Here is a 9,761-nt window from a genome sequence, read left to right as displayed (position 1 = left end):
GATCTTAGACTTTTTGATAGGGAATAGATCGGCAGTGATGCTAACCTTTTATTTATATACATTTGTATAAACATATGTATACTTGGTAAAAGAAATCATTATATCGTTTTCCACCGTTTACTAACTACATTGCATGTTACTCTTATAGGGGCATTCCTTCGTTTGAATCAAGTTTAGGTCGTCAAATTTAAACTTACTTAAAAATATGTATTTTTTCCTAAGTACAGTAATAAAAGTTATAATCTTTACATGATAATGCCGTTTTTCCCTCAAGATAAACCACAGTTCTTCAAGCATTAAGTCATGTAAATTCTTAATTCGACCCGAAGTATCACTAATTACCGCAAAGACATACATGTAGGATGTTTGTATACGATACGCCTTTTTCTTGTACATTTCGGCGTTCATTTCGTTACATATAGGCACAAACACTCATCTTTTGGACATAGATTTCATCAATAGAAATTGTGCATATTTCTGATGTGCGAACGAAGGAATGTCCCTTTAATGCCCTCACGCGCACAAACGTATGTCATGTATTGTTAATTTCATAAGAACACAAGTGTTTGTACTGTTTCGCGAGGTTCCGAAATATACTGCGACAGAGATGTAAATAAATGGTCACGATTAAGATAAAAATCGATCCCATTGTAATCAGCCATGGCATAGTGGAGTTGAAAAAGTTTATATGTAATATGCTATTTCGAAATCCCAGAATTAATATAAAAATGTACAAATGATAAAAAATATTTCATTTTCTTGTTTTAATAAAAAAAAATAGTAATTGTACGTTTGTGTTTTTGTGTGTATTCTTCTCATTATTTGTGACACGTATTAAGTGACACGATCGAATGAGGAATTTAAATATGAAAGAGAAAATGAAGGAAATCGGCATATATACATTGCTGTACACAAAACTATCAAAAACATGAAAAAGACAAAACAAACTTGACAGATATATATGTCTATGAAGACATATTTATTTAGTGGCTGATTTCGGCCATGTAACACTGTTACAATGACGCCCCTCGCCAAGCGGAGAGCGACAATGCGACATTGCGACATTGCGTCATGTAACCAAAATACGCGACATTACGGCATAAAAAGTCTGTCTCCCCTGTCGCATTTGCCAGGTGTTTTTGTCGCGTTTGCGGGTGACTTTTATCGCATGACGCATTGTCGCTCTTCGCATGGCGGGGCCACAATGCGACAACAGGGACGAAATCAGCCACCATATTTATTTATAAGTATATAAAATAAATATACAACACCTACTATATCTACATGTGTACAGTATATATATATATATGCTTTCATGTCTGAATAAAAGCAACACACTAACATTTAACATTTTATTCTCTTTTCATCTTTTGATATTGATTCTATACATTATTTATACATAGGAGTTAAATATTTTGATTATATATCTAAACAGTTCAAGTTTTGGGTCATTTTTTTCCAATGATAGAATGATCCCAGCAAACGTATGGTATAGTTTCTGATTACTACGAATAGTTGATAAATTATATAACCGCTCCCAGAATGAAATAACACCTAGTTCAAATACAAAATATTCGGTCAGAGAACAAGATCACAAGAAAGAATAATTATTCTTTGCATGTTGAATTAAAAATACTGTGCTGTTTTCACGACGGAAATTAAATGTCTTGTTGTTTTCACAAAGTTGCTATTGATAGTTTTTGGATCTTGTTAAACTATAAAGATTTGTAATGCTATTTTTTACGATAAAATCATATTTCTGCAATTGGAAAATATTATCACACCTGTCAAATTTCAGACTAAAATACACCTAATTTGAATGAAAAAAAATATGAGGTTCTGGCGAGGTTCGAACTCGCGGCCTTCTGCGTGTAAAGCAGACGTGATAACCACTACACCACAGAACCGGATATTAGAGTCCGTAGTCCGCTACCTACAGCCAATCAGTTATATTGCCTACTTGAGCTTTACATTCGCACAACTATCGATTTTTGTTGTTATTATTATTTTTTTTGCGTTGTCTTCCAAGTGGCCAAAGACTGTGTTTTTTGTTTATATGGTGTCTAATGCCAGACTTTAGTCGTGCTTTTGCCATTTAAGATATATTACTTTTCTTAGTATTCATTAGTTCGTTTTAAAAACAAAATCTGACTGATACGCCTTTCTTCAGAGAAAATGATACAGGGTGATTAATGATCTTATTCAAAATAATCCAACTTGTTGATAGGGATGTTTATATATATTTCGGTGCATCGAGTACATGACGTACATGTGTACGTTGTAGAGTAATTGGCTGGAACTGTGTCGGATCTTTAAAACAACAACAACATCGTAATGAATTTATATTTTAGTATATGAAACTTACTGAGAATAGCCCCTATGTCACACACTCAATGTGCCTTTAAAACAAAATATTTTTGGTTGTTAGACTGTCACGTTAACCGTTGTCTGTGTCACACACGAGTAATTCAATATTCCAGCAAGGATGGCGGCAAAAATGAGATGCATAATTGGAATAAAAAAGGGAAGGAAAAATATAAAGAGAAATAATAAAAAAAGATAAACGGCATAGTATTAATGCTGGTTGCATGCAATCTTAATTTTGTTTCGTCTTTAACTGCATGTCTGTATTTTGCATTTACCGCTACATTGACCAATCACATACTTCATCTTGACCAGTAACGCCACCTGTCGGTTAATTCGATAACTTCGATACTGTGGGTGCAAATTTATGCATTTTCGTGACATGCAGTGAATTTGCTGTCAGTGCCGTAACATCTTTAAACAATTTCCAAAAATGTGTGTTAGTGTTTCTCGGCTAAAAAACTAATTAACTAATTACTAATTATAAACTCATTATATGATTGCAAGCATAAAAAAAAAAATTCAGGTTTCGGCGAGGCTCGAACTCGCGACCTTCTGCGTGTGAAGCAGACGTGATAACCACTACACCACGAAACCGATAGTGATATCTAATTTATGCTGACATTATTTCCTTCTCTTTCTTATATATAAACATTGATGTTGTGATTTTTATTATTTTTGTTTACAATCAAATAATGTTTCGCTTCATAACGCGTTTGTGTTGGCATGTTACAAATAACACGAAAATTTAACAATATTTCGCGACTGTCTATTCCCAATCGAAAAAAAAAAAAACAAACAAAAAATCCGGCTTTCGTAGGAAAATTGAAAAATAAATTGAAATTTTGGATTAAAATTGAACTTAGGTTCTGGCGACGTTCGAACCAGATTGAATGCAAGCTGAATAAGTGGATTATCACGATAATATGCCGAAACACAATACCACATAGAATTATAATTTAACTCATTCTATTATGTTCTATTATGTCGTGCTATGTTATGACCACCGGTACAGTTGAACGATTCATTTATATTCAATTCAATTCGACTTTACAGGAACTTTTATAACTACAACTGTATTTTTATATATAAATGTATTTTACCTACACATGCCGTCATGAAAACATCACCCATTGTCGCAATGATCATCCCAAAACGTCGTGTTACGGTAACGCGACTTAAATACATGTACAAGGTTGATCTCAGGTTTTTGGTCTTGATTTCTTTCTTTTACAGCCCTTCCCACAGGAAAGGCATTGCTTTGCCCAATGGACTATGGTTATGTACGCATGGTTATTGAACACATATTCGGACATTATGTAAACCTGTTCCAAGCGTGCAAAATAAGGTAAAGTAAACACAAATTATCATTCTAAATGCTGTACAAGGCTCGACGTTTCAAGAAAACAGAACAACGTAACTATTCGGACATCGTTAAATGACAAACTTAAATTATATCATAATACGGTACTCATTCACCCCTCATTTCATTTCTCTGCATACACATACAAAATAACTTGGCTACTATGCCGTTTATCTTTTTTAAAGATATTTCTTGTTATTGTACAGTAAAACATTTTAAACTTCATAATTTTCATGTTAAAAAGATAAAATTACAATAAAAATCAATTTCAGGTTCCGACGAGTTTCGAACTCGTGACCTTCTGCGTGTTAAGCAGACGTGATAACCACTACACCACGGAACCTTGATATGTCGGATATCTAGACATGTTTTACGCTCGCCCGGGCTAATTTTCGAGTCGCCAGAGTTATTTCTTCAAATACTACCTTCGTCACAATATCTCTGGTGTTATGAGTTCTGACAGCGAAATAATGATCTAGATATATCTAATTCACCAGGCGGGATTGGTGTATAGGTCCGTTTTAACCTCTGTTCTGTTACCATACATATATTACCCACGGCGGGTTTTAATTATACGTCGAGGTTATTTTTTCCTTAGAGAGTTGAAATTTATGCTGAGATAATTTCTTTCCTTACATATATAAATTGATGTGGTGGTTTTTATTATTTTTGTTTAGAATCAAAATTAATAATGTTTCGCTTCATAACGCGTTTGTTTTGGGATGTTACAAATAACACGAAAATTTAACAATTAATATTATGTGAATCAACCGGCTTTAATAAGAAAATAAAAAGAAACTCTGGATTAAAAATAAACTGAGGTTCTGGCGAGGTTCGAACTCGCGACCTTCTGCGTGTAAAGCAGACGTGATAACCACTACACCACAGAACCGGATATTAGACTTATTAGTCCACTGGGTACACCCAATCAGAGTTATATTGCCTACTTGAGCTTTACATTCGCACAACTATCGATTTTTGTTGTTATTTTTTTTTTTTTGCGTTTTCTTCCAAGTGGCCAAAGACTGTGTTTTTTGTTTATATGGTGTCTAATGCCAGACTTTCGTCGTACTTTAGCCATTTAAGATATATTACTTAGTATTAAGTTCGTTTTAAAACCAAAATCTGACTGATACGCCTTTCTTCAGAGAAAATGATACCGGGGGATTAAATATCTTATTCAAAGTAATCCAAGTTGTTGATCGGGATGTTTGTACTGTACATTTAAAAACCATTCTTGGTTGTTAGAGTATCATGTTAAACGTTGTCGGTGTCATACTCGAGTAATTCAATATAAGAAAAATAGATACAACGGAAACCCACAAATAGAAAATGCACAAATAAACAACACACCAACAAAAAAGATCTACATTAAATTTTCCTGTAAATGTTATTTGTAGGGAAAATAAAGATCTTATTCTCACCTACGAAACCACTGATTTGCCAGTATTACACAAATATCGACTGGTCTTTCATGGCGTTAATTCGATAGTTTTGATACTGTTGCAATTTATACATTTTCGTGACATGCAGTGAATTTGCTGTCGGTGCTGTAACATCATAAAACAATTCCCAAAAATGTATGCTAGTGTTTCTCGGCTAAAAAAACTATCATTAATTATAAAATTGCAAGCATAAAAATAATTCAGGTTTCGGCGAGGCTCGAACTCGCGACCTTCTGCGTGTGAAGCAGACGTGATAACCACTACACCACGAAACCGATACTAACAACTTATGTATGCTGAGATTATTTCCGCCCCTTTCTTATATATAAACATTGATGTGATTTTTATGATTTTTGTTTATAATCAAATAATGTTTCGCTTTATAATGCGTTTGTTTTGACATGTTACAAATATCAAGAAAATTGAAAAATACTATGCAACTTTCATTTTTTCCAGTCCGGCTTTCGTAAGAATATATATATAAAAAAGAAATTTTGGATTAGTTATGAATTATCATGAATATAAAATGAATATACGTTGGTATTTATAAAAAATAAACAGAGGTTACGGCGAGGTTCGAACTCGCGACCTTCTGCGTGTGAAGCAGACGTGATAACCACTACACCACGGAACCTTGATATGTCGGATATCTAGACATGTTTTACGCTCGCCCGGGCTAATTTTCGAGTCGCCAGAGTTATTTCTTCAAATACTACCTTCGTCACAATATCTCTGGTGTTATGAGTTCTGACAGCGAAATAATGATCTAGATATATCTAATTCACCAGGCGGGATTGGTGTATAGGTCCGTTTTAACCTCTGTTCTGTTACCATACATATATTACCCACGGCGGGTTTTAATTATACGTCGAGGTTATTTTTTCCTTAGAGAGTTGAAATTTATGCTGAGATAATTTCTTTCCTTACATATATAAATTGATGTGGTGGTTTTTATTATTTTTGTTTAGAATCAAAATTAATAATGTTTCGCTTCATAACGCGTTTGTTTTGGGATGTTACAAATAACACGAAAATTTAACAATTAATATTATGTGAATCAACCGGCTTTAATAAGAAAATAAAAAGAAACTCTGGATTAAAAATAAACTGAGGTTCTGGCGAGGTTCGAACTCGCGACCTTCTGCGTGTAAAGCAGACGTGATAACCACTACACCACAGAACCGGATATTAGACTTATTAGTCCACTGGGTACACCCAATCAGAGTTATATTGCCTACTTGAGCTTTACATTCGCACAACTATCGATTTTTGTTGTTATTTTTTTTTTTTGCGTTTTCTTCCAAGTGGCCAAAGACTGTGTTTTTTGTTTATATGGTGTCTAATGCCAGACTTTCGTCGTACTTTAGCCATTTAAGATATATTACTTAGTATTAAGTTCGTTTTAAAACCAAAATCTGACTGATACGCCTTTCTTCAGAGAAAATGATACCGGGGGATTAAATATCTTATTCAAAGTAATCCAAGTTGTTGATCGGGATGTTTGTACTGTACATTTAAAAACCATTCTTGGTTGTTAGAGTATCATGTTAAACGTTGTCGGTGTCATACTCGAGTAATTCAATATAAGAAAAATAGATACAACGGAAACCCACAAATAGAAAATGCACAAATAAACAACACACCAACAAAAAAGATCTACATTAAATTTTCCTGTAAATGTTATTTGTAGGGAAAATAAAGATCTTATTCTCACCTACGAAACCACTGATTTGCCAGTATTACACAAATATCGACTGGTCTTTCATGGCGTTAATTCGATAGTTTTGATACTGTTGCAATTTATACATTTTCGTGACATGCAGTGAATTTGCTGTCGGTGCTGTAACATCATAAAACAATTCCCAAAAATGTATGCTAGTGTTTCTCGGCTAAAAAAACTATCATTAATTATAAAATTGCAAGCATAAAAATAATTCAGGTTTCGGCGAGGCTCGAACTCGCGACCTTCTGCGTGTGAAGCAGACGTGATAACCACTACACCACGAAACCGATACTAACAACTTATGTATGCTGAGATTATTTCCGCCCCTTTCTTATATATAAACATTGATGTGATTTTTATGATTTTTGTTTATAATCAAATAATGTTTCGCTTTATAATGCGTTTGTTTTGACATGTTACAAATATCAAGAAAATTGAAAAATACTATGCAACTTTCATTTTTTCCAGTCCGGCTTTCGTAAGAATATATATATAAAAAAGAAATTTTGGATTAGTTATGAATTATCATGAATATAAAATGAATATACGTTGGTATTTATAAAAAATAAACAGAGGTTACGGCGAGGTTCGAACTCGCGACCTTCTGCGTGTGAAGCAGACGTGATAACCACTACACCACGAAACCGATATTAACAAAAAATTGCAAACAGTTTTCAAACTATTTTTGTATTATAAAGAAGTAAGGCGATTTCATTGCCAGCTACTCCATTCTAAACCTGTTTACATGTCCTAAGGCGTTATGTATCGCTGAATTAGATTTACGTAATGAACTCAAACAAATTTTGACTTTCTCCCTTCCTCTCTCTTTCTATTATTTTGTGTTGATAATGTGTATTATTATTGTCTTTACTATACAGACGACAAAAGATAAATTTAAAATGAGCTTTGATACAAAAATGTTAAGTCCTAAACATAGGAAACGCAAATTAAAAGAAAAAAAAAGAATAATTCAATAAGATTTTTTTTGTAATGATTATTAACTTGATTCCGGTTTGCCGTCCTCCACCTCTCTTGTCTTGATCAATCAGTCTATTTGGTATTGTACCTTCAAAATAGAGCAAATTATTTTCTAAATTCTCCTGATTTTCTTCTGTTTATCTCTCCTCCCATTCCCTTTTACAATACATATTTATTTTATATAATTCAGATTATTTTTTTATACTAAACAGATTATTTTTTTAAATATGTCTCAAGTACACGTATTTGCTTTTTTGCAGTTAGACGTACATGTAAAACCATTTCAGGTAAAAGTGGATTTCAATTGATTCCACGAGGAAAAAGGGGTATCTGAAAGCTCTTTTACACATTTCAGACAATCTAACAGCAATATTCAGAAACGTGCTGAATGTAAACTATATAGCATTGTTAGATCTCCTATCCCTTAAAATGTATTATCTTATGTAAGATATGTTATCATGATAATATGCCGAAACACAATACAACATAGAATTATAATTTAATTCATTCCATTATAACAATTATACACAACGAGAAAAACTTTTTTTTTTCAAATATGTGTGTGTGTATTTCGGCACAAATTGCATGAAACTTGTAGAAAAAATTATCTGATACTTTCTCAATTAAGCGCCTATATCATCTATTGTTAAACGTACATATAGTGAATGAGCGAATAATGAAAATTGGAGATAATATCTCATTTACATATTTAAATTGCTCATTTAAATATGATTAAAAATTTGGGCATAGTAACATTTAATTTTTTTCTGGGGTCTGATCTAGACCCCCATCCTCCCTTTGGTGCCATTCCTATAAAGGAATACTTACAACCGGAAACCAGGGTGAAGTGTGATTTACCTGTTTGTTACTGTTAATCTTAAAAATGAATTATAAAACACTAACCAAAAGAACAGGTCCGGAGTTATATATGCGCATAGAGTACAAAATTCACTATTGGAATTTTCCTCACTACATGACAGTTGGTAAGATGCAAAAATGAATCAATAATTTTAAGGAAATCGTTTTGCTTTCAAACGTTAGGTGAACGTTATTATACGTATGCTTAGGAATGCTATTGAATATAATGAAACACAGCTTTCTGAAAGCAGATAGACACAGAAATCTAATTTTCAAATGTACAGATTTTGATATTATATATGTACCCTTTGTCTGATCTTCAATGAAATAAGTAAATTCATGTATCTTTAAATTATAAGGTTTGCACACCAACGCTGTCACGAATGTTTTGCCTTATATATGAAGGCTGCTAAATAGTGGGATGAACGTCTCCAAACGAGACCAAGTGTGTTTTTCCTGGCTTGCATGAACACAGGGCTCCATCCAAGAGGGTAAACTGGTATCCGATCTGTTTCTTTTATAATTACATCGATGGTTTTGTGCTTTATTTATTTATTTAAAATGTTTTTGGTTTTTTTAAAGGAGTTATGTATTGATAATAATTACAATGTTGATTCCATATTACTTTTCAATTATTGAATGACGTTTTTATCTGTAAATATTGAATAAAATTTTATGAAACTTAAAAAAAAGCATGAACACAGGTTCCCTGGTAGTTAAGCTTCTGAACTCTGACCCCTATCTGAGAGAGTGTCCTAGGCTCGGCTACAACCGGAACAAGGACATTAATCCTCGTCAATCAACCCGTATCTGAGTATAATGATAATCGTTATAATTCCAACTTTTAACTTAACTCTAGAACACATGTCGTGCTATGTTATGACCACCGGTACAGTTGAAAGATTCATTTATATTAAATTCAATTCGACTTTACTGGAATTTTTATAACTACAACTGTATTTTTATATATAAATGTATTTTACCTACACACACCGTCATAAAACATCACCCATTGTCGCAATGATCATCC

General features: G+C 33.1%; 9 non-coding genes across 9 annotated transcripts; all 9 read right to left on the bottom strand.

The window, feature by feature from the left end:
- Nucleotides 1-1,834: 1,834 nt before the first annotated feature.
- Nucleotides 1,835-1,907, bottom strand: Trnav-uac. Its single transcript has one exon. It is a non-coding gene; the product is annotated as a tRNA-Val (tRNA).
- Nucleotides 1,908-2,888: 981 nt separating this feature from the next.
- Nucleotides 2,889-2,961, bottom strand: Trnav-cac. The gene has a single exon. It is a non-coding gene; the product is annotated as a tRNA-Val (tRNA).
- Nucleotides 2,962-3,997: 1,036 nt separating this feature from the next.
- Trnav-aac lies at nucleotides 3,998-4,070 on the bottom strand. Its single transcript has one exon. It is a non-coding gene; the product is annotated as a tRNA-Val (tRNA).
- A 476-nt stretch (nucleotides 4,071-4,546) lies between these two features.
- Trnav-uac lies at nucleotides 4,547-4,619 on the bottom strand. The gene has a single exon. It is a non-coding gene; the product is annotated as a tRNA-Val (tRNA).
- A 755-nt stretch (nucleotides 4,620-5,374) lies between these two features.
- Nucleotides 5,375-5,447, bottom strand: Trnav-cac. The gene has a single exon. It is a non-coding gene; the product is annotated as a tRNA-Val (tRNA).
- Nucleotides 5,448-5,733: 286 nt separating this feature from the next.
- On the bottom strand, nucleotides 5,734-5,806 carry Trnav-cac. Its single transcript has one exon. It is a non-coding gene; the product is annotated as a tRNA-Val (tRNA).
- Nucleotides 5,807-6,282: 476 nt separating this feature from the next.
- Trnav-uac lies at nucleotides 6,283-6,355 on the bottom strand. The gene has a single exon. It is a non-coding gene; the product is annotated as a tRNA-Val (tRNA).
- A 754-nt stretch (nucleotides 6,356-7,109) lies between these two features.
- Trnav-cac lies at nucleotides 7,110-7,182 on the bottom strand. The gene has a single exon. It is a non-coding gene; the product is annotated as a tRNA-Val (tRNA).
- A 286-nt stretch (nucleotides 7,183-7,468) lies between these two features.
- Nucleotides 7,469-7,541, bottom strand: Trnav-cac. The gene has a single exon. It is a non-coding gene; the product is annotated as a tRNA-Val (tRNA).
- Nucleotides 7,542-9,761: the final 2,220 nt, after the last annotated feature.

This window comes from Pecten maximus, chromosome 10, assembly GCF_902652985.1.
Source record: "Pecten maximus chromosome 10, xPecMax1.1, whole genome shotgun sequence".
Lineage (NCBI taxonomy): Eukaryota > Metazoa > Mollusca > Bivalvia > Pectinida > Pectinidae > Pecten > Pecten maximus.
This window is presented reverse-complemented; position numbering and strand designations above follow the sequence as displayed.